Source organism: Arvicanthis niloticus, chromosome 6, assembly GCF_011762505.2.
Source record: "Arvicanthis niloticus isolate mArvNil1 chromosome 6, mArvNil1.pat.X, whole genome shotgun sequence".
Classification (NCBI taxonomy): Eukaryota; Metazoa; Chordata; class Mammalia; order Rodentia; family Muridae; genus Arvicanthis; species Arvicanthis niloticus.
Genome location: NC_047663.1, coordinates 55446530 through 55471101, shown reverse-complemented (window position 1 = coordinate 55471101; position 24572 = coordinate 55446530). Strand labels below are relative to the sequence as shown.

The 24572-nt window shown below is 42.4% G+C and overlaps 1 protein-coding gene and 1 long non-coding RNA gene across 3 annotated transcripts in view; one reads left to right on the top strand and one right to left on the bottom strand.

Annotated features, from left to right (window-relative positions):
* Window positions 1–14646, top strand: part of LOC143442531 (uncharacterized) — a 37109-nt gene extending 22463 nt beyond the window's left edge. The window contains exons 2-3 of the long non-coding RNA XR_013110768.1: window positions 13152–13386; window positions 14379–14646. This is a non-coding gene — a long non-coding RNA (uncharacterized LOC143442531). The remainder of the gene's footprint in view (window positions 1–13151; window positions 13387–14378) is intronic.
* Window positions 1–24572, bottom strand: part of Shisa6 (shisa family member 6) — a 304751-nt gene that overhangs the window by 78452 nt on the left and 201727 nt on the right. The window lies entirely within an intron of this gene.

Here is a 24572-nt window from a genome sequence, read left to right as displayed (position 1 = left end):
CCAGGTAGGAGAATAGAGAAACTTGCTTCCCCCTGTCACTACAGTCTAAGACTGAAGCTTGTTGGAGAAGAGGAGAATGAGGAAGGAAGGAAGAGAAAGGCCTGTGCTTAGAAGATTTGAGCCAAGAGAAAAACTCTGAGGTTGTGCTCTGTATGGTCCACCTAGGCCAGGTACTGGTAGGAATCTCAACTCCTAGTCTGCCTTCATCCCCTTGGTGAAGGGTGCAGTAACCTGTTTTCTAATGCTGCTATGGCAAATTAGCATAAATCCAATAAATCCAATATATATATATATATATATATATATATATATATATATATATATATATCTTTTACCTGGCAATACTGGAAGGCAGAAGCCCACAGGACATTCATTGACCTGAAATCAATGTATCACAAGGCTGGGTTCTCCATGGAGGATCCAGGGGTAATCCCCCTTATCTAGAGCCTTCCTGCATTCTTGGCTCTTAGACTCCTCCTTCTTTATCATAGCCAACAGTATAGCATCTCCCATATTCTCTCCCTAACTCATGCTCACTTCCCAATGGATGTGGGATTGGACAAGTAATCCATGATCACCTTCCAGTGTTATATTTCCTTTGACATGTGAAAGACCATGTTAGTAAGTCTGGGAAATAAGATGTGGACAACTTCTGATGCTATTCATTTGCTGTTACCATGAGCTAATTCTGCTTATACCATTAAGGCTACTTCCCCTGTTTAGAAAGGCACTAGGTCCCAAAGAAATGGTGGAAATCTCAGCTCCCAGATCAGGGTGAAGTAATGATTGAGGATTCTTTCATAATAGTCTCCTCTGCTCAAATATGACTGAAAACCTAGATAGTGTATTGACTGGCTTTGTGTCAACTTGACACAAGCTGGAGTTATCACAGAGAAAGGAGCTTCAATTGAGGAAATGCCTCCATGAGATTCATCTGTAAGGCATTTTCTCAATCGGTGATCAAGGGGGGAGGGTCCACTGTGGGTGGTGCCATCCCTGGGCTGGTACTCTTGGGTTCTGTAAGGATGCAAGCTGAGCAAGTCAGGGGAAGCAAGCCAGTAAGTAACATCCCTCCATGGCCTCTGCATCAGTTCCTGCTTTCTGCCATGTGTGAGTTCCTGTCCTGACTTCCTTTGGTGATGAACAACAATGTGAATATGTAAGCTGAATAAACCCTTTCCTTCCCAGCTTGCTTCTTAGTAATGATGTTTGTGCAGGAATAGTAACCTGACTAAGACAGATGGGAACGAGTTGGGGCAGGTGATCATTTCCAGCTTCAGCATCTGGTTGGGAGAATGTTTGACTCCCCACATCAAATGCACTCTGAGCTTCAAAATCCAAAATGGCTCAGCGATGAGTAGCATGGCTGCCTCACCACAAGGGTTCTGACTTCAGGGAGATTCTGACTTCTGGAAGATTACACAGGGAAGTTCAGTCTTTCATGGTTGGCACCAGGTATCCCACATCCAGTTTTTGGCATGTGTCTGGATAGCAGTTTCCTGGTGAGAATCAGTACTCAGCTGGTAGAATAACATTACCCTTTCTCTAAAATGTAACTGCACTTCTGGCTTAGTCCAGGCCCTGTCCTGTGAGAACCCACAAATAACCCCAGAGAAGCAAGCCCCTTTCTCTTAAGATCAGTGTTCGGATGGACAGCAGCCTTCTAGGCTTCCACCATTCTCTCTGTACAATAGGATCAGGCACAGTAACCCACTTTTCCACAAGCCCTAGCATGTGGACTGTGCTTGGAGGTTGCCCTCAGCAGATTCTGTCCTAACATAAAAATCTGGGCCTTGTCATGCACAGCTTGTCTCCTGTGACCCAGCTAAGAAACCTCAAGCAGGCAAAAGTTCTGGTTGTACCCTAGCTTACGGTCAGGTCAGTGAATCTATAGGCACAAAGGCTTCAGGATAGCTAGAGAAATCCAGTGGGAAGCTAGCTCAGGGAGGAGAGGGCAGGAAGAAGAGGGGACAGGAAGAAGGCAAGGCAAAGGGGCAATGGATAGAACAAATCAGGTAGCAGAGGGATGCAGAGCGAATAAACTCATCTCCCTGAAGTTGTTGAATTAGGAAAATTAAGAATATAAATTAAATACTGCATCTGTTCTCGGAGGTCCCTTCTAGCATTAACATTTTTATGCTTTTATAAGCTTCCAGGGGAAAAGAATAAACCAACCACTAATATCAAGGAGATTTTGAGGGCTTTAAAAGGTTTTAGGAGCTGTATCTAACAGGAACAAGGATGTTTGCTGCATATCCCTGAAGGCCCATAGGGAAAAGCGAACACTTGATTCTCCACAGTCTGAGTGGAAGCTTAGCCTGAGCAACCCTGCATCCAGACACTTATGTTAGATCCGCTCGACAGCACTAAGCTCAGCAGCAGGAAGACGGCTTTCCCCTTATATCACATGAAGAGAGTCCTTAATCCACCAAATAGCCTCACTCGGGGAGGGGTGAAGCAGTTTTGAGGGAGTGGGAAGCCTCCCTTTAAGCTCTTGAGGAGATCTGGACCAATGGGAAGCTCAGAGGTCCAGAAAGGCACCACATTTGGGTATCACAGTGGGTGGGAGTAGGGGGCTCATTTGTCTCACCATCTTCTAGCTATCCTTCTTGAATGTTGGAGCTAATTTACCCTACATGGCTTTACATAGCTTTCTTTTCCATGTAAGAAATAACTGGTAAGTCTGCAACATATAATATGTTATACTAATGTGATATGTCCACAGATATTGCCTTCTCAGAGACAAGGTAACACATTACAGGTAGTTTTAGAGTAGTATATAAACTGAAGGTGATTTATCCTTAATATTAAACATGAACTGTCTTTCATGTGAGAACTCATGTGAGCATGCTCAGCCTTTATTATAGCTTAAATCTGAAATTCTCCCAAAGGCCTATGCATTAAATAAAGTCCGGGTTCAACTTGGTGTCATTGGAAGAAGGCAGACTCTTTAAGAGGTCTGTCTTGATGGGAAGTATTTGCATCACTTGAGATATGCCCTTGGAAGCAAGCAAGTGTGAGGGCGCTGCTCTCTTCTTGCCATCTGTTTCCTAGTCATGAAGGAAGTAGCTTTGTTCTGTACAAACTCCTGCCAAGATCCTCCACCACAGGCCCAAAGCAATGGAAATCACCAACTATGAATTCAAATCTCTGTGAACCCAAGCAAGCCTTTCTCCCTGCATGTTGACTATATGATGTGTTTGTTGTAGTAATTAAAAGCTAAATAACTCGCCATTATAAAACCCTGAGGCTAAGGGCAGTACTAGGACATAGTAGGTGCTAATTATGTATTAATTGAATTAATGAATATTCAGGATGAAAATAAATCCTCAAACTCATAAGAGCCAACGCTGTACAGATTATGAATAAATAAATGTTTCTATCATCCTCCTAAGCCATTGGCTGTAAATAGAGATTGTAAAGTTCTATTTCCATGGCTTCTTATATTCCTTTATGGATTCTAGGATGGAGCCCCAGAAAGATGACATTACTGAATGACATTCAGGACATGGAAATTACTCTTTCCTAGATAGAGAGGTGGCAGTGGATATAGAATCTGATCTGCATAAAAGGTCACAGAAGGAAGTGCCAGCCCCTGCAGAGGGCACAGAGAGGAACAGCCTCTACAGAGGCAATGGCCAATTTATTTTTAGAGCACACAGTGGCTAAAATAATTTTTGAAATATTTTCTGGCTATCTGCTTTCATTCTATTCTTTTAATCCCAAATTTTCAGAGTAAATGCTTATAATATCATATGTAAGTTCATCGTTGGAGATTAGGCAAAAAGAAGGGTAGATGGCATCTGGGTTGGGAGAGAGAGAGGGAAGAAAGAAAGACAGAGAGAGAGAGAGAGAGAGAGAGAGAGAGAGAGAGAGAGAGAGAGAGAGAGATCACTTGACCAAAGTACAAAGATCAATGATAGGAAGTCACATGAAGAAGCTTGCTTTGCTGTGACCTGGGAATGGGTCCAGAGGGGCAGAAAACTGATAATAACCCCCCTTAAGGATGTTCTTGAAGTGTATGTATTTGTCAGCTTAGACAATGGGGCTGTGAGGTTGTGGTTAAGAATCTTCAGACAGGAAAAATCAACCTGGGAGGTCTGGAAGGGCTGACATAAACATAAGGGCTTTATCAGACAGACAGAAGCAGACAGTAGAGTGATGTGGTCATGAGCCAAACAGTGCAACAAACCTCCCTCCAGAAAATAAGGAACATATTTGTTCAAAGAGCATATAGCCCTCTGGCACCCTGACTGGAGCCCAGTGAGACCTGTTTGGAGAGGTTTCTGACATCTAGCGCTATGGCATAGCTAATTTGTTATCTAAGTTTCTAAGTGTACAATTTTTGTTAGTGTCTCACTAGGGAATCAATACATCTTCTACAGAGAACCTGGGAAAGTTCAGCTGGCTAGAGAAGGAAGGGCAATGGCAAAAGCCCATAGGTGTGTCAGCAGAGGTGGGTAGTGGATCTCACTCCCGCCACACCTGGGTTCAGGAATGACTCACAATAGTGATATGATTTAGATCCAAACTTTCTAAGAAGCTCAGCTCTCACCATGCGCCTGTGCATGTTGTCAGGAGCTGAATGGATCATGCTGGCTCTTGCCTTATTAAGGAATGGACTGAAAACATGGTGGCTCTGGAGGAGGGGCTTAATTACAAAAGTGGGCATTCACAGCCTCAGTCTCTTTGTCTGTCTTTCTGTCTCTGTCTCTCCACTGCTGTTCCCTTGACCCCCCTCTCCCTTTGTCTCTTCTGTCTTTTCAGTAGTCATATAAGCAGCATCCTCTACTGCACAGTCTCCATTGCTACAGTGCTGTCCCCCCATCTCCCATCCACAGCCATGGAGCCAGCCTACTGTGGACGGAAAACTCCAAGCCATGCAGCAAAATAAACTCCCTCCCTGTCAGATTGTTTCCCTTGGGTGTTTTGTTGTAGAGATGGACACTTGACTGATAAAAATAATTAGTTCAATGTAACTTCTTTTTCTTTAGTCTATATAATGAAGACCCATTAAAAGGGCTGAGGCATGGCTCCCTGGAAGATGCCATATTCAGACCCATCCCAGAAGACCTGCTGCACTCAGAGCAGTTGGTAAGAACCCTCCTCCACCACCCGAAGTCCCAGAGCTACAGCTGGGAGACCAGCAGTGGTACACTAGGGACCCATCACCCATCAAACCCCCTTCTGGTCCCTCCCCCAGGTCCTTCTTGCTTGGGCCGACTCATAGCTGGTTTGCTCCTGGGAAGGCTCCACATTCAGACCCATCCCAGAGGATCTGCTGCACTTAGAGCAGTTGACTTCTAGCTGGTTTGCTACTGTGACGACACCATACCCTGATCCATTGTCACAGATTCCTTCGGATCTGAGCCGGTGCACTGAGCAGACCTTGAACTCTACCTCTGCAACCAATCCCACAACACACTGAGAAAGCTGGACTCCCAGGAGCTCTAACACCCTCAGCATCATAGGATTACAGGATACCAGAGGCAGCCTGATTCCCAGGAGCTCTGACATGCAGGATCACAGGATCACATAGACAGCTGGACTCTGAGGAGGTCTGACACAACCAAGAAAACGGGAGAGACAGGCTCCAGTCAGAGACAGTGAGTGCAGGAAGCACTAGAGATAACCAGATGGCGAAAGGCAAGCACAAGAATGTAAGCAACAGAAACCAAGGTTGCTTGGCATCATCAGAATCCAGTGCACCCAACATAGCAAGTCCTGGATACCCCATTATACCAGAAAAGCAAGATTAAGATTTAAAATCACTTCTCATGATGATGACAGAGGACGTTAAGAAGGACATAAATAACTCTCTTAAAGAAATACAGGAGAACACAGGTAAACAGGTAGAAGCCCTTAAAGAGGAAAAACACACACACACACACACACACACACATACACACACACACACACAATCTCTTAAAGAATTACAGGAAAACACAACCAAACAGGTGAAGTAATTGAACAAAACCATCCAGGATCTAAAAATGGAAGTAGAAACAATAAAGACATCTCAAAGGGAGACTACCCTGGAGATAGAAAACCTAGGAAAGAGATCAGGGGTCATAGATGCAAGCATCACCAACAGAATACAAGAGATAGAAGAGAGAATCTCAGGTGCAGAAGATGCCATAAAAAAAAACATTGACACAACGGTCAAAGAAAATGCAAAATGCAAAAAGCTCCTAACCCAAAACATCCAGAAAATCCAGGACACAAAGAGAAGACCAAACATAAGGATGATAGGTATAGAAAAGAGCAAAGATTCCTAACTTAAAGAGCCAGTAAATATCTTCAACAAAATTTTAAGAGAAAACTTTCCTAACCTAAAGAAAGAGATGCCCATGAACATACAAGAAGCCTACAGAACTCCAAATAGACTAGACCAGAAAAAATTCCTCCCATCACATAATGACAAAAACTTCAAATCTCTGAAGACAGAAATTGAAGATCTCAGAAGGTGCAGAGATCTTTCATGCTTATGGATTAGCAGGATTAATATAGTAAAAGTGGCCATCTTGTTGAAAGCAATCTACAAATTCAATGCAATCCCCATCAAAATTCCAACTCAATTCTTCACAGAGTTAGAAAGAGCAATTCTCAAATTCATTTGGAATAACAAATAACCCAGAATATCGAAAACTATTCTCAATAAAAGATCTTCTGGGGGAATCATCATCCCTGACCTTGAGCTGTACTACAGAGCAGTAGTGATAAAAACTGCATGGTATTGGTACAGAGATAGGCAAAAAAAAAAAAAAAAATAAATGGAATACAATTGAAGACCCAGAAATGAATCTATACATCTATGGTCACTTGATCTTTGACAAAGGAGCTAAAAACATTTAGTGGAAAAAAGACAGCATTTTCAACAAATGGTTCTGGTTCAATTTTCAATGGTTCTGGTTCAATTGAAGGTCAGCATGTAAAAGAATGTAAATCTATCCATTCTTATCTCCTTGTACAAAGCTCAAGTCCAAGTGGGTCAATTACCTCCACAAAAAATGAGATACATTGAAACTAATAGAAGAGAAAGTGGGGAAGAGCCTCGAACACATGGACACAGGGGAAAAGTTCCTGAATCCAGTGGATTTTGCCATAACATCAAGAATTGACAAATGGAACCTCATAAAATTGCAAAGCTTCTGTAAGGCAAAGGACATTGTCAATAGGACAAAATGGCAACCAACAGATTGGGAAAAGATCTTTACCAGTCCTACATCTGATAGAGGGTTCATATCCAATATATACAAAGAACTTAAGACATTAGACTCCAGACAATCAAATAACCCTATTCAAAATGGGGTACAGAGCTAAACAAAGAATTCTCAACTGAGGAAACTTGAATGATTGAAAAGCACCTAAAGAAATGTTCAACATCCTTAGTCATCAGGGAAATGCAAATCAAAACAACCCTGAGATTCCACCTCACACCATTCAGAATGGCTAAGATAAAAAAACTCAGGGGATAGCAGATGCTGGTGAAAATGTGGAGAAAGAGGAACACTCCTCCACTGTTGGTGAGATTGTGAGCTGGTACAACCACTGTGGAAATCTGTCTGGCGGTTCCTCAGAAAATTGGACATAGTATTACCTAAGGACCCAGTTATGTCACTCCTGAGCATATACCCAAAAGATGCTCTAATATATAACAAGGATACACACTCCACTATGTTCATAGCAGCCTTATTTACAATAGCCAGAAGCTGGAAAGAACCCAGATGTCCTTCAACAGAGGAATGGATACAGAAAATGTGGTACATTTACACAATGGAGTACTACTCAGCAATTAAAAACAATGAATTCATGAAATTCTTAGGCAAATGGGCAGAACTAGAAAATATCATTCTGAGTGAAGTAACCCAATCACAAAAGAACACACATGGTATTTACTCACTGATAAGTGGATATTAGCCCCAAAGCTCAGAATACCCAAGGTACAACTCATAGACCACATGAAACTCAAGAAGAAGGAAGACCAAGGTATGAGTGCTTCCGTCCTTCTTAGGAGTAACAAGGTACTCAAGGGAGCAAATACAGAGACAAAGTGTGCAGCAGAGACTGAAGGAGGGGCCATCTGGAGACTTCCCTATCTAGGGGTCCATCCCCTGTGCAGTCAACAAATACAGACACTGTAGTGGATGCCAGGAAGTGCATGCTGACAGGAGCCTGGTATATCTATCTCCTGAGAGGCTCTGCCAGAATCTGTCATATACAGAGGCGAATGCTCTAAGTTAACCATTGAACTGATCATGGGGTCCCCAGTGGAGGATCTAGAGAGAAGACTGAAGGAACTGAAGGGGCTTGTGGCCCCATGGGAAGAGTGATAATACCAACCAACCAGAGCTCCCAGGGTCTAAACAGCCAGCCTGGGAGCATGCCTGGAGGGACCCATGGCTCCAGCTGTATATGTAGTGTATATGTGTATGTATATGTAGTGGAGGATGGCCTTGTCAGGCATTGGTGGGAGAGGAGGTACTTGGTCCCATGAAGGCGGGATTCCCCAGGGTGGGGGAATTCTAGGGCAGGGAGGGAGGAGTGGGTGGATAGGTGGGGGCACACCCTCATAGAAGTAGAGGGAGGGGGCGGGATAGGGAGTTCCTGGGGGGAAGGAAATGGGGAAAGGGGATAACATCTGAAATGTAAATAAGTAGAATTTCCAATAAAAATGCATTAAAAAAGGCTGAGGCATTGTGATGTCATAGAGCATTGTGGTCTCATCACAGTGCTCCAAAGTTTGACCACACAGCTCCATTCTACATAATAATGCTCAACCTGCCAACACACCCAGGTTAAGACATCATAGCTCCATTGTGACATGAAGTGCTCTATTGTGACATCGCAACATTCAGTTTTGCTGTCACAATGCTTCATTTCATCATCGCAAAGCTCCATCTTATACAACAGTATCAACTTGTGCCATCATAGTGGGCCATTGCAGCTACATTGTGGCATCAAAATGCCCAATTTCACCCTTCATAATGCTGCACTATGATGTTACAATTTCAGCATCACGTCAAAGAGCTCTCTCCGGACATTACATTGCACTGTAACATCACAGTGCTCCACTATGACATCACAATGCTCAACTGTACCTCCCAATGCCCTACTGTGCCTTCACAGTGCTTGTGCTCATTAGTTGTGTGTGTGTGTGTGTGTGTGTGTGTGTTAAACAGGGACTTTGAACCAATACTATTATGAACACCACACCAGGAACTTTGTGTGTTGACAACTAGATGCCAGCTGAAGACCTTGTGAACAAAGGCATTGTGAAAGCAAAATAATGGGATATTACTGGACACATTTCCCTGTGATCTTTTGCCTACAACTACACTGTAGGAGGCTCTGCTCACCCAGCTTGAGTTCTTAAGGACTGGCTTCAGAATGGTGGTGGCAGGAATGTTTCTGCCATCAGCAGAATTGTATTTAGAGCAAAAAAATGAGCACAGCCATTTAAAAACATAGCTCTTATTCTATAAGAGCTCTTCCAGAACTTGCCAGATAGCCAAGCCAACCACACTGGTAACAGATCTGCACACAGATTCAGTGGAGCAGAGCAGTATGCTCTTCTGACTGCCATTATCAAGAGATCCCTTGTGAAATTCAGCTTGAGAAAGGTTCTTTTTGCATCACCTAGCAAAAAATCTCTGCAGAGAAGGCTCTTCAGTGATTAGGCAATGAAAACTGAAGCAGGAGCAGCCAGTGGATGAGGACAGGAAAAGGGAAATCAGGTAGATGTGAGTCAGGACTGACTCCAACAGCAAGAAGACCTCATCTCCTGCCTTGGCCTTCCAGGGTTAATAGATACAATTTCCTCCAACATACCAACTTCCTGGATTTTCCGAAGGCTCCTTCTGTCACTTTAATGGAGGACCATCACTATTACCCCCTTTAACTTGTCCTGTGTCAGCCTTACTGGAGGCTCACCTACTCTATTTTTCCTCTACATGCTGAAGATGATGCAATAACCAGAGGCTTATTGAATAAACTACAGAATGAACTGTGGAGATACAAGTCATGCTCCTAAGTTAGTGCAGTGGTTTTTAAAACATTCATTAATTAAGTGCTTATTATGTGCAGAGTACACTAGATTGTTAAAAATGCCTTATGTGGTCTGGCCCTTGTCCTCTAGGACTTGATAATCTAATGAAGGGCAGAAGCCATATATATATATGAGGACAGTAACAATGCATGCTGAATATGAAATGCATAATGAATATTGGAAGAATTTAAGAGAGAGGCACTATTGTTATAGCTTCCTGGAGTGTTAGCTCTTGTGGTAAGCACTGAGTCCATTGTGTGACTGGGGACAGGAAGGCAAAGAAGACAGACAGGGCAAATTGGGAAGCCAGAAGGAATGTGACAGGTTGAGAACAAGAGGAATGGGGTACTGGGGCAGATTCAGGGACACACAAGGCTGAGCTAATCAGTAAAGTCTGAAGATGTTAAGGTGTTGGTTTAACTTTTTGGTGGGTAATATAGAATAACTGAAAATATAGGGGAAAATTTAAAAGATAACCAAAGTTGTAAGTTTTTAATTACTTCAATCAATAGCATGGATCTGGGCTTACACAAGGGGATTTTTTGACTTTTTTTTTTTTTTTTAAAAACATTTTGTGTATTTGCTTGGGGTCCACCTTCACTGTGGACTCTGAGACTTCTTCCTGTCTCCTTTCTTCAAGAAGCATAGCACAGAAGTGAGAAAGGAGGTTCCTGCAGGGAAAAGAAATCCAGCAGCAGATGGAGGTGCAGGTCACCACTTTTTCCTTTCCTGCAGTGACAAGACGGATCCTTCTTCCAGCACCCAGAACTAGAGAAATATGTTATACTTTGGGTGATGAATGGACATTAAATCAATATTTTGATATTCACAATTATACTGAGTTCAAAAAGTTTATATAAAAGGTAGTCTTCAGAAGAGAATTGTTATTAATTATACATCTAATGGAGTGTGTGTGTGTATCTGTAGACAGGCAGATAGAAAGATAGAATATACAGAGAACTAAAAAATAACAATTGTTATTTCTATAAGAAAACGATAAGAAATCAAACAATCCAATAAGAAAATAGGTCAATGAAATGAACAGATAGTTCTCAAAAGGTGAAATACAAATGGCCAACAAACATATGAAAAAATGCTGTCCCTCACTAGCCATAATAGAAATGTAAGTCAAATTAAAATATTTAGCCTTGCTGCCATCAACATGCAATTGTCAAGGAAAGGACAGCAAACCCTAGTAAGAATGTGGACAAAGAGAACACTCACACAGTGCTGGTGGGGATAAGCCAGCCCAGCCACTATAAAAGTCAGTATGGAGAAGTCTCAACAAACTAAAAATAAATCTACAATATGACACAACCATACTGCTGCTGGGGGCATTTAGTGAAAGTGCTCCAAACAGACACATCACAGAGGTATCTTTTCATCAATGGTTACCAGAGCCCTGTTCACAAGAGCCATGTTATAGCAGCAGACTAAGTGCCCAACAACAGAGGAATAGATAAGGAAAATGTAATGTACACACAGTAGAAAGATGTTGGTAAAGAATCTATTGAGAATGCTATAGCGAGATAGGTACAGGGGCTCGAATTCACAAATGCAGCACTTAGGAAGCTGAGGCAGGATGATCACAAGTTTTAAAGCCATCTGCAGTTACACAGTACTTTTCAGACTACACTGGACTATCAGGTGAGATCCTCAAAACAAACAAAGGCCAGCCGTGGTGGCACATACCTTTAATTCTAGATCTTGAGAAGCAGAGGCAAGAAAATATCTGTGAATTCAAGGCTAGCCTGATTTATGAAGCAAACTATAGCCTAGCTAGGACTACATGCTAAGACCCTGTCTCAGACAAAACAAACCAACAAACTATGCATACTCTGTCAAAGACACACACACACACACACACACACACACACACACACACACACAATCACACAGTGTTTTACTAACTAGAGGATAAGATTGGAGCAGAGAGCATACTGTCCTTTTCTTTAATCATTACTTACAGGTATGGTGAATTATTTGGTCAAGTAAGGAACAATGACAACTATTCCTCTTGAGTACTTACTACATAGCAAACCTTATGTGGAGAGTTTTATAAAAGTTGTATCATTGACTCAACCACTTCTTGAATCAGATAATATAATGAGGTCACTTTAAAGAAAAGGAAGCTAACTTAATGATGTGAGCACCACCCCATCTCAATGCATCATACTGAAATTGTTTTAGAGACTTGATCTTATTGGGTAGCCAAGGGTAGCCTTGAACTTGTGATCCATTCACCTTAGCAAATCAAGCACTGAGGTACAGACTTGTGCCCACAATGTTCATCGAAATAGTATTTTTAAACCCTACATACTCTCTTCTTGGTGTTTTCTAAAAGTCAAATTCTTCATTGAATGACTTATAATTGGACTTTACAAATGAGAAAAGTAAGTACAGGTGGGTTGAACGATTTGATGGTTCTTCTTTATTCTTCCCATCCATCTTTCCATCTGTCTACTCCATCCACCTGTCCATGGATTGAAACTTTCAACTTCCTGGCTTGTTTCCATCTAGCCATGAATTTAGTAAGAGGGATTTTTCAGGTTCTTTGAACCACATTAAATGATCAGGCAATTCTCAAGGAGCTTTTAAAGGAGAGTTTAGCGTCTGTAATGTGGATCCTTGACTGGATGGGTTGAGAACTGTAAGGAAGCAGAGCAAGCCAGTGACTACTATATCTGCTGTGGACACTGAGCCTAAGAGACTTATCTCATAACCCATAGGATATGAACCCTGAATTACTTACTTCATGATGTGTCATTCCTTGACCCTACTGAAGAGGAGAATATGCCATGAATCTTGTGCCAAAAAGAGAACATCTCTGGAATGGGGTTGGGTTAGCTTACCGTTATTGTGACAAAATGCATAAAATAGGTAAACTAAAAGAAGTAAAGGTTACTTATCTCATAGTGTCAGGTGTTCAGTTATGGTTGAAGGGGGAGGGAGGGAGGGAGGGAAGAAGGAAGGAAGGAAGGAAGGAAGGAAGGAAGGAAGGAAGGAAGGAAGGAAGGAAGGGAGGGAGGGAGGGAGGGAAAAGAACCAGTGTTGAAATACTCTCAATAAGAAACATCCTCAGTGACTTAACTTCCATCCTTAGGCCGCAACTTCTAAATCCCTAAAAGAGACTCAGACCAGCTAAACTACCTGGAAGAAGCAGAGACAAGCCAAACTGCCAGGAAAACACAGGTCACAAAAGCTTCCTGGAAGAGGCTCAAGTATTGAACTACCAGCAAATAACACTCTCCAACCTGCTGGGCTACCTGTATGCTATGCTGTGTGCTATAAGTTCTCCGGTTTTGTGACCCATTTTACCCAGGGTGGGATGTACATTGGTAAGTGCAACTGTCTTTGAGTCACTTCTAATACTGAAAGTAACCCTTACCCATACACCTGTAAGAAACCTCAACAAAACTCATTGGTTTAAGCTGGAATTCAGTAGTATCTGTACTTTGGTTTACCGTCAGTTCCCTATTTGGGGTAAGTAAATGTTTGTTTACAGCCACCAAGTTATAGTATCACACAACACCCAGAAGTTTTGGAACATAATTTAATTCAGGAGGCAGGAAAATCAAAATACTGTTGGTATATCTAGCCTAAGTATTTTTGCAAACTTTCCTTCTTCTGAGTTGCTCTTAGGCATGGTGATTTAGTCCTTAGGAGATAACTATGGGGACTAGACACTCAGCAGTTGTCATGACCAGGGGATGTGATGCCACTGGCCCTAGGAGATGGGGAGTAGAGGCGTTGCTAAACATTCTATAATGCACAAAATACCCTTCAATAAAAAACTATTTCACCCCAATTATTAACATAGTACACAATTCTACCCCTACAAAAATTATTTTCCTCTACATATCAGCCATTAAAAACCAGTTTTTAATGTTTTGGTTGGTAAAGCAGAAGCCACACAAAAATGAAGATCTTAATTCAGATCCACAGAACACATAAATACAAACTCAGTACCCAAAGTCTATAAATCCAGCACTCTTGAATTACATTAGAGGTGGAAATGAGAGAATCTCCAGAAGTTTGCACATGAGCTAACATTGTATACACAATGGTATGCAGTAAGACTCTATCTCAGGCGAGATGACAGGTGGTACCTGTGGTTGTCCTCTGACTGCCACCCACAAATCATGACACATGTAAGCTTGCATTCACACATATACACACAACACTTAATACATGTGATTTTAATTATCAACAGACTCTGTTCCCCAGTGAAGAGTGAATGTTGGGTGACATTGTTTACATGGTTTCTGAGATCTGAGTCAGGTGAGCATTACCGACATTTCTTATGGTTTATGTGAAATGTCTCCCACAGGCTCATGTTTGAACCCCTGGTGGTGCTATTTGGAGATGCTGTGGAACCTGTAGAATATGGTACGTAACTGGAGGAAGTCTGTCACTAGATCAGCCTTGAAGATTATATTGCCTTCTGTTTTGTGTCTATCACTTCCTTCTTCCTGGTCTGGCTGATAGGTGACACATTCCACCATGGACTCCCACTACCATGAAGCTGCTCAGCCATGCCTTCCCTCTTTTGGTGGGATGTGCCCTCAAACCATGGGCCAAATATTTCCTCCCTTCAGTCTGTCAGCTGTTTCATGACAAGATCAAGAAAAACAACTAATAAAATAATTATGGTGATTATAATGGTAATAGTAAAATATTAATTTACTCTCACACATGTCTATTCTTCATTTCAAAAATGTCACTAACTGACTAGTATCCAAAGCTAGAAGCCTGGAGGTTAGCCTTCCCTTCCTCCTGCTCCCCACCTTTATCTCCCTCCATGATCTTTCTCAAGCCACAGCTTCCTCACTCCCAAAGTACACCTCCAATGGATGTGCTGCACAAGACATACACAGTTTCTTTGGATTATTCCACTGCAACATCATCCTAGGCGACTGTTCTCCCTGAGACTCAATCTTCATTGAGCTGCCAAAATGATCTCTTAAAAACATTAACTGAATCATGTCATACCCCTGTATTAAAGCCTCCCACTACCCCTGGAATAGATCCAAATTCCTTAACATTCAGTTCCTAGAAGTCATGTTCTCTCCATGGGGCCATCATTCATGTTGTTCTGCATGTGCCTTGTCACAACCTGGCTTCCTCTTGGCCTCTGGATCTCTGTTTTCTTCCCTTTAGAGAAGCTAGACTTCATCTTTCTAAATAATGCCTCTTATTATTTTCTTCGATGCACCCTTGTTTATTGCTGTCACTGCACTTAGCACAATGTGTAATCAACTAATCTTATTATTTTATTTACATATTTTCCATCTCCTATTACTAAACAAGGGCTCGACCCACGTTTCTCATTTCTCATGCTCACTGTTATATCCTTAACATGTAGCACCAGGCCTAGCAGGTGTTCCACAAACGTGAATGGACTGCCTTTTAAAATTATACACAATGTTGCAGTTGGCAGACACTGCCAGGCAGAGAAGTGAAGAGAAGTTATCATTAAATGGCCTTATATGAGCAATGGGCATGAGGTAGAATTGGCTGATAGCATCACCACAGGCAAGCTACATAAAATTGTATCCTGGAGCCAGTGGAGATTGCTCTGTCCTATTCCCAGTGACTACATACTTGGAAAACAGCAAGGTGGAGATGAGAATCTGTGATCTTAGGACACCTGGCCATCCTGGGGAGAAGTAGTTACTTTAGTACACACAAAACAATCACAGGCATTCAGCCTACAGCACATTCCATGGATCAGGAATGCACACCAGCTAGACTCCTCCTCAGCCCCAGAGGGCAAAAGAAGATAAAATGGAGTGAGGCCAGGATGACCTTCAATCTTTCCTGTCACTACATCCATTTTTCTAAGTTGTTTACTTTCATTCTTGGCCAGCTGTTCTTTCACTGACTGTGTATATGGCCTTTTCTGGTTATGCAATCACCAATATCTACCATTCAGCACCCACCACTGCATTTTCTCACTTCCCACCACCTCTTCTCTTCTATTGGGCTTTAAGACTCCAGACCACACTTCTTCTGCCTTAATTACCCCCAAGGTCAGCTACCCAATACTCAAGACAACCCCTATGCTCCAGAGCCCCTTTGAAATGATCTGTTCTGACCCACCCTAAACCTGTGTGCTTTCCTAACCGTTCTTTTGGAAACAACCACTAGGTTCTGGTCAGGGTCCTCCTTTTGCTACTTGCTAGGATTGTTCCTTGTGCTACTTGCCTGCCATGTGGTGCTGCATGGCATGTGGCTTCCTTCAAGGAATCTATGATCACACAGACTTCTTCCTTCACTCCATGTGGTGGTTTAAATAGTATAGCCCTAAGAGACTCATGTGTTTGAATTCTTGATCCATTGGGAGTGACACTATTAGAAAATATGGCCATGTTGAAGTATTGTGTTCTTATTGGAGGAAGCAGGTCACTGTAGGGCAGGCTTTGAGTTCTCCTATGATCAAGCTATGCCCATTGTGACACACAGTCTCTTGCTGCCTACAGATCAAAATATAGAACTCTTGGCACCATGACTGCCTATATGCTGCCATGTTTCCCACTATGATGATAATAGACTAAACCTCTCAAACTGTAAGCCAGCCCAGTTAAATGGTTTCATCTATAAGAATTGCCTTGGTTGTGGTGTCTGTTTACAGCAATGAAACCCGAACTAAGTCACCCCAGTTGTCTATGTACCTGTCTTAACATAGCTGATTATAACAAATTTCAAGGCATATTTTAAAACAACGGTGTTTGCTATTTGAATGACATTTATATTTATTATAAATAGGGTACTTTTTTAACAAAGTCAATTATTTTGAGCAGACTCATACTCTTGGTTGGATGAAGACAGATACTGGTAGGCAGCTACTCATAATTTAGACTACTTGGTAATACTTATAAATTAAACAATAAAATTCTATCCTAAAAAACCCACTCTGTTATATGTACACTTGTTTTCATTGTTACAGTTAGTTATTTATGGTTTTCTGTTTTAAAAAAAAGAAAAAGAAACTGTTTTTGCCAAATCAAACCTCCGAGGGTCTTGTTGCACTGTCCTCTCTCCCCACCATCCAGCACACTTTTGGGAGCTCTGGGATCTACTCTGAACAGAGATGTGTGCAAACTCATGATTTTATTTCTTTCTCCACTTCTGGGTACAAAGACTGTTGGGTTTCTCTAGCCTCAAGTCTGTCATTTTCAAAAAGCAGACTCTGGGAGACTGAGCTGGTTCTTTGCTGAGCTGTTGCCAGACAGTGCAAAGTTCTTCCTTCCTACATCTGCCCCAAGTCCCTGGTGTGGCAGTTCATGCCCTTGTCCTCTCATCCTGGCTCTTTGAGCTGGGCACTGCTATCTTTCTTGTAGAAAATTTTCACAGCCTTCCACACTGCTATTTGTTCGCCTCCACAATAAATCAAACAGATGGCTTCATCTTTTCCTCACAGGTCCCATTTTCTGGCCTTTAATCATGTTTTTTGCTTAACGTTGGCCAATCCACTCGGCAACCATTTGTCTGAGACCTCTGCAGCCGAGGCTGCCGACAGTCCCTCTTGAATGCACTCTGGTTCTGGAGTTTGATGAGCAATCACTCCTATCAGTGGGCAGGTTATTAAACAGCTGGGACTCTGCAGCCATTTCAGGGACTTGCCCAGAAGACAGAGAAGCAATTTCAGAGACAAGAAGCAATTATTTCCAAGACTCCATCTTGTTGTTGGGATATACTCTTGTGCTTGAACATTGGAGATGATGGAGCTGGGCTTTGTTTCACATACAAACTCTCAATATTTTCCTTGTTTCCCACTTATGTTACCAGCCTGCAGGACTGAACACTGTCTCCTAGGAGTGTAGAACTTAACAACATCTCTTGTCCATCTGTAGATATTGATCAGGATGTAAAATAGATCTGCAGTCTGAAGCTTGGCAGAAAGAAGAAGGGATTGTTTCATTTATTAAGAACTTACTGGCTGAATGGTGTCAAGCACTGTACCTACTTCCCCCAGAGAAGGAGTTGAACAAGTAAGCAACAATGCTTGGAATAGCTAATTACTATGCGGTGAAGACTTCCATAAATGCTTTCTAACAGAAGTACATGATATTACTCAGAAGAGAGTCTAGATGGGAAGGATGGAAGATTAATTCAGAGTAGAAAAATGAGGAGCAGCTTCATGGAGTGATGGGACAATTGAAATGAGTCTGTATTTACAGCATTTAGAAAACAACGGTTCCTTATAATTTTCACAACTATATAATGACAGGGACAAATAGAGTTATGCTTCTTTGCTCAGCAGGATACCAGGTTCACTGAGGATCAATGGCAGAGCCACACAGAGCTTGTCTATACCTGGCATCAGTGTGGCACCATTTTGTTCCTGGGAGACACTGCAACCTTGGCCAGTTCTCAAAGCTGAGGACCAGGACACACAAGTGGTTTGTGTAGTACAAAGGGAGGTGTGAGGTTGAGGTGATTGAACTTGTGAGTTTGATGGAGGTCTTCATCCTGGCCTCCAGAACTGTCTGTACCAGGGCTCTGTGTCCTCTGAGAGAATTGATTCTTTCTGCTGCCCAGCACTGTCTGTCATTATAATGATGTGTGCTGCTGATGTGAACATATCCCATTCTCATCATAAGTACATGCTCAGGTATACCCCTGGGATGACCTCAGAAATAACTGTTCGTCTTTGGTTGCCTTGGGGTCAGTCAGTGCTCACTCCTTGGCATATTTAACTTTCTATTCCCTGACTCTAATTCCAGAGAATGAGAGAGTGGGGCAAAGGTAAAAGTGAACCACTACTATCTGCCTGTCAACCATCTTTAAAGACATGTCTGCCTTCATGCCCACCAAAACAAGTGGCTAAAGGGGACAGTCAATAACAGAACAGAGGCTGAGGAAATTCAGCAGTGACTGAGGAGACAAAGACTTGCTTAGCTTAAAAAAGATAAGACACCCAGTTCCCTCCCTCCCTCCCTCCCTCCACCTCTGATGACTTTTATTTCCCCTTCTGAGTGAAATTCAAACATCCTGGCTTGGGCCCTTATTATTTGGCTTCTGTGGGTCTGTTGATTATAGTGTGGGTATCCTGTATTTTATGGCTAATACCCACTTATAGTGAGTACATACCATGCATGTCCTTTTGGGTCTGGGTTACCTCACTCATGATGATACTTTCTAGTTCCATCCATTTGCCTGCAAATTTCATGATGTCCTTGTTTTTAATGGTTGAGTAGTATTCCAATGTGAAAATGTACCACTTTTTTTGTTGTTGTTCATTCTTCCATTGAAGGACATCTGGATTGTTTTCTAGTTTCTGACTATTACAGATAAAGCTGCTATGAAAATAGTGGAACACATGTCCTTGTGGTATGGTAGGGCATCTTTTGGATATATGCCTAGAAGTGGAATAGCTGGGTCTTCAGGTAGAACTATTCCCAGTTTTCTGAGAGACCATCAGATTGATTTCCAGAGTGGTTGTACAAGTTTGCACTCCCACTATCAAAGGAGTTTTTGCCTTGCTTCACTTGAGGTTTTTATCTTAGCCATTCTGATGAGTATACGTTGAAATTTCTGTATCATTTTGATTTGCTTTTTCCTGATGACTAAGGATCTAGACCTAGGGCCCCACAAATATGTAGCAGATGTGCAGCTTGGTCTCCCCAACAACTGGAGTGGGAGCTGTCCCTGAATCTGTTGTCTGCCTGTGGATCCTGTTCTCCTAACTGTGCTGTCTTGTCTGGCCTCAGTGGGAGAGGACTTACCCAGTCCTGCAGTGACTTGATGTGCCAGGATGGAGGTGTGGGGTTTCTGCCTTCTCAGAGAAGAAATGAAGGGGCAAGGGGAGAGGACATAAGAGGTACAGCTGGAAGGAGAAAAATGCCTTCTATGCAGATATAAAGTGAATAAATAAATAAATGGAAAAAAAGAAAAGAAAAAAAAGAAAGTCAAGACACAGTGTTTACTACAATTCTTATGGTGTACGAAGTCCATCAATAACATTATATTTGTCAGGTGTTACTATTTCATCTACTGTCAGGAATTCCAGTACCATTGCCCTATGTAGACACCAACCCCAGGAAGTTCATGAAAGCTTCTATTATGAAAGGAAGATTTCCACCTGCCTTGCAGCCTGTAGTCTATGGGGGCTATGGGCGTAGGTGGAATTCTAAGATGGGAGAGACTAAGGACTGGAGGGCTGGGAGCAACATCAAAAGAATGAAAGTGAAGAGCAGAGAGTGAGTGACTAGGCTGGGGGTGGGGTGTGCAGCAGGAGCAGGGACAGGAGCCACAGCCCTACCGTGGGAGCAAAGGCTGTATGCATTAGAAAGACTGCGTGTAGAGAGGAAAGCACACAGGGCCCTATGGAGCTTTTTGGACGACATGAATATTCAGCTGGTCAACATGAATATTCAATGAGGCACTGATTTGCAGATAGGCTTTTGAGAGAGCCTCAACTGACAAAAGGGTCTGACTTCTTTTCAGAATCTCCCAGTATCAAGGGAACATATGCCACTGTGGAGACGTGGATGGGATTGTAGGTGAAGGCAGAGACCCAGGAGTTTAGATGAAGAGAACAGAGTGAGTGACAGCCAACAGAGGCAAAGAGGCCCCGCTGCAAAAGTGTGAGAAGCATCCAAGCACACAGTAGGGCAGGGGGTCTTATGATTAGTATTTATGCATAACTTTACAGTCTCTAGGGAATATGTCCCTGTGTTGCTAATTCTTATGAAATCGTAGGTATAAAGTGCTGCAAAGAAGGCTAAGGACAGTCAAGGACTTTGGCTGCTCCTCGCTCTGTGTGAAGGGACATGAGAAGGCCGAGCGTTCAAAGTCCCACATCTTATAGTACAACCTCAAGGTCATTTGATGCACTCACTAGCTTCAGAGAACAGTTTCAGCCGAGGACACGGCTGGCCCTACAACTACAAAATAAAATGTGAGGAAAACAAACTGTCTCGTCCAAAGTCATTGTTTTATGGATGTGCATGCACGGAGCTGGAGAAGGGACAAGGCCTGTGTATTCCAGTGACAGAATCCTGGTTGGAATTTAGTAACTCTGCTCACTCCAGCAGCCCAGAAGCATAGCTCTTACTGATCTTGTCTGTCGAGACGACTGTTCATGGAATCAGAGCTGAGAGCTCATTTGGTGACTTTGGAGGAATTTACAAAAGGGAGACTCGGGTGGCTGCAGACCCATGAGCAAAAAGAGACCCCTCATCTGGTCACCTGGGTCATCCTATAGGTCTGGTCAATGGAAAGAGAAATGAGAAATGGATTAGCCAGGATCTATAGTACTGCTTGTGCATCTTCCTCCCTTCCTGAGCATCCTTCTATCTCTGTTTTTCTGTGTCTGTCTCTCTCTGTCTCTCTGTGTCTGTCTCTCTCTGTCTCTGTCTGTCTGTGTCTCTCTCTGTCTCTCGCTTAGCTACTGTTTTAATGCTTTCATTCAGTAAGTGCTTCCTGCATGCACAGTGGCACCCTTGTATGTATGCATGAAAGGAAATATATAGGTTTTGATTCACAAAGGGCTTTTTTGATCATGCCAATTTACATCACCAAGAGTAGGAGATTGAGAGAGGCAGAGGCACTCAGAGGGAGATGAGTGACAAGAAGTCACTTTGGGACAATGTGGACTTTCTGTGTATCTGGCTCCACTGTTGTCAAACCTCAGTACTTTAGGCTCACTGGAAGAAAATGGCTGACTTTTAAGAGAGATGTGACTTGGGGAGAATGAGAGAGTAAAATGATGCTTCTTACCTTGATATGTTTGGTGCCTAGAAGGATCTGTAAGCAGTGCATTCTTTGCAGACTCACAGTGCTCTGTGGCGTGGGGTATCATTCTAAAACAGAATGCAAACTACAGGAATGCCAAGGAGAGAGACGCTTTGGTACAGTGAGAGCTAGCATGCTTTAGCTAGCTTGGAAAAAACTGTAATGAGCCTGTCCCCATGAGCAATGCTGTTTGAGTGTAGTGCTTGCGTTTGGGTTGGTATCTTAGTCCATACAGAGGCAGTAGATATTCTTAGAAGACCAAAAGGGTTGCCTAAGAAGGTTGAAAGCCTTTTTCTCATGAACCTAATATCACCACCACCATCATCATTATCTTCATCATTTTTGAGACAGGGTCTTACTATAATTCCTAGACTGTTCCTCAAGCATAGGCTCAGTTGATCCTGCTGCATCAGTCTCCCAAATAAACAGGACAACAGGTAGTAGTCACAATGCTTGCTTTATGCTATTATGTGTTTAAAGCCCACCTTGTATCATTACTGTATACCTTGCGATAGATGTTTGACATATCCTGACTCATTTGACCTTCACCTGTGTGGTAGGTGTCATTCTTCTATTAAAATTTCCATGAACTATCTTTAGCTTTGAATGGGTAGTAACGGTTCTTCTTTCTTTACCTATTCATTTATCCACTCAGTATTTAGAGTCAAGATTCCCATGCTAGAGGGACCCTTTCAGGTACTTGGGATTGGCAAGATGAAGCCCCTATTCTAAATGATCTCTTCTTTTAGTTGGGAGGAGATAAATGACAAATGCCTATACAACAACCAATTTGGATAACTGAAATATTGGATAAGAAGACCTGTTGAGAAAGTACCATTTAAACTAGAATATGGAAAAACCACATGCCTGGAGCTAGAGGATAGACTGTCACAGATGTCCATGGGCCCTGAGGAAGCATTTTGAGAACTCACAGAAGAGAAAGGACATGGAAAAAATGTGAGAAAAATGGAGATGTAGCATGGGCCAGACTGTTAAGTGTTCTGAAAGTCAATTGCAATGAGGAGTCGTCCCATTGGTTGAGTTTGTGGAAAGAGCCTGTGTATCTGTGTTGTAGAGAATGGTTGTAGGGGGAAGCAACAGAGAGACTGTGAGAGATGAAGGTTTGGTGGGAACCCAAGCAAGAGATACTAATGACTCACTTCTAGAAGAAGGGGGGTTGTGACACTGGAGGAGATGAACTGCTTGGGCTATTGTTTGGAACTTGGATCATGAAGGAATTTTAGATCTATTGAAGACGGGAGATGTGTGAATAGCGATATCTAAATTTGACTCAGTATTTTAGAGTCAAGACTCCCATGCTTGAGGGGCCCTTTCAGGTACTTGGGATTGGCAAGATGAATCCCCTATTCCAAATAGGGAATAGCATTAAACATGGGATGGCAACCAACCATTCTGAAAGCTAGTCAGGCTTGTTAAGTTTATATCAGCCCATGTTAATTACTGATTTAGCTTATAAAATTAAATACAAACATGCTGTATGATCCAGAAATCCTACTGTATGCATTCATACTGGACAGAGAAAAAATTAAATCCCCAGAAAAATGTGTACCACAAATGTCCGCTAGTGGGTAAATCAATATGCACATTATGATACTCTCTAACCCTTCATCGTCAGTAGCCATTGATCATTGATCCGCTCTGGTTCTTACAGTATGGCCTTTTTTTTTTTTTTTAATGCCATGAGCATAATAAGAAGTCAGCCCACTGGGACTTGCTTCTTTCCCTCGGTACGTTGCCTTTGTGGTTTTCATGTTCTGCCATGCTACGGGAGCCCATTCCCTCTCACTTCTTGGGTAATTTTCCAGTGACATTTCCACAAAAAGCCAATTTCAGTATATGCAAATTTGAAAGTAAAAATGTAAAACATTATAAAATTGGAGTCAGCCTGGCAAAATGACTTTGTCATCTATTTCCGATGTCTGGACACCCGTCTCTCATCATCACTGGTATCTCTAGGAAAGTATCACTGTGTTTGGGGACTACTTTTTGTATTCCTGAGCTTTATCCAAAATTGTTAGGATGGCTGACTGAGTCATTCCAAGAGGAGAGGAAGGACTTATAGGAAGTGAATTAGGTGTCTCAATGTGCTTAGTTCAGGGGAAGCTGCAGGCTGTTGCTAGGGACCTGGATCCAGATGGAAATGTGGAAGAAAATAGATAAGGAACCGAAATAAGAGGGGGAAAGGAAGAAAATGGGAAGAAGAGAAGGGGAAACAATGTGAGAAAGAGGGAAGAGGGGTAGATAGATGGAAGATGAGAGGAGGGGAAGGGAGGAGGAAGAAGAGGATGGTGGTTCCACAGCTTTGCTTGAATCGCCTCTTTCTGGTGAGAGTCTCAGGCCTCTGTTGGCCTTACTGTAGTTTCCTGAAGGGTAGTGCCACAGGCAAACACCAAGCACAAACTTAGCCACTGTCTGACTCTAGAACACAGGAAAGGTTATGCATTTGTGGACTATGTATGTATGGAGCAAGAGGCTGGAAAGGAAGATACTAAACTATAAGTAGTGATTTTCATTTTCATTGGTTAATCCTGAATGGGATAAAAACCTATTAATGTAAAGAAAGCCACTGAGGCCATTGCCCCATGGATTTCCCCAGAGATGGAGCAGCAGCAGCCATGCAGCCATTGGAGGTTCTTGTCTCTGGTCTCTCTTCTCAGACTTTCTCCTCCATCACAGCATCCTGCCTTTCCCCCCTGTTATTTTGTAATTTGTAGGATGATGTTATCTGTGACATTATAGGAATTATCTTGTGTAAACTCTA